The following is a 485-nucleotide window of genomic DNA, read 5'->3' as shown; positions in this document are numbered from 1 at the left end:
AGCAGAAGAACAGAGAAGCCGAGATAAAAGATATCAAGTGACCAGGGGGAAGGAGATGCCAGGGATCACAAAAAAAAAAAAAAATAAGAAGCCAGAGCAGACTAAAAAATACTCGGGATCGGACACACGGACCTGCAGGGAAGAGGAGAGCAGACCGCCAGCGCCGGCAGCTTATTCAACGCGTCGGAATGAGTCGCTGCGGAGCGCCGGCAGCTTGTTGGTAAACAGACGCCGGGTCGGGGGAGGAACCGCCTGGCGCCCAGCCGCCCGGCACGCACGCGGCGCGCACGCCCCCGCTGGGTGCCCTGGGCCTGGCACTCCTCGACCCGCGGCTACTGCGCCCCACCACTCCCCCACCCGCCCAGTCTTGGCTTCCGCTTCCGGAAGTGGCCCCACTTGGTTGCTACACCCCAGCTCCTTCTGACCCCTGAGGGACCCACAGTCTGGGCTTCTGCCCCTGTGACGTCCCACCTGTCCCCTGGCGC

This window comes from Myotis lucifugus, unplaced genomic scaffold, assembly GCF_000147115.1.
Source record: "Myotis lucifugus unplaced genomic scaffold, Myoluc2.0 scaffold_1323, whole genome shotgun sequence".
Lineage (NCBI taxonomy): Eukaryota > Metazoa > Chordata > Mammalia > Chiroptera > Vespertilionidae > Myotis > Myotis lucifugus.
The sequence above is the reverse complement of the archived record's forward strand: the minus strand, read 5'-3'. Positions refer to the sequence as shown.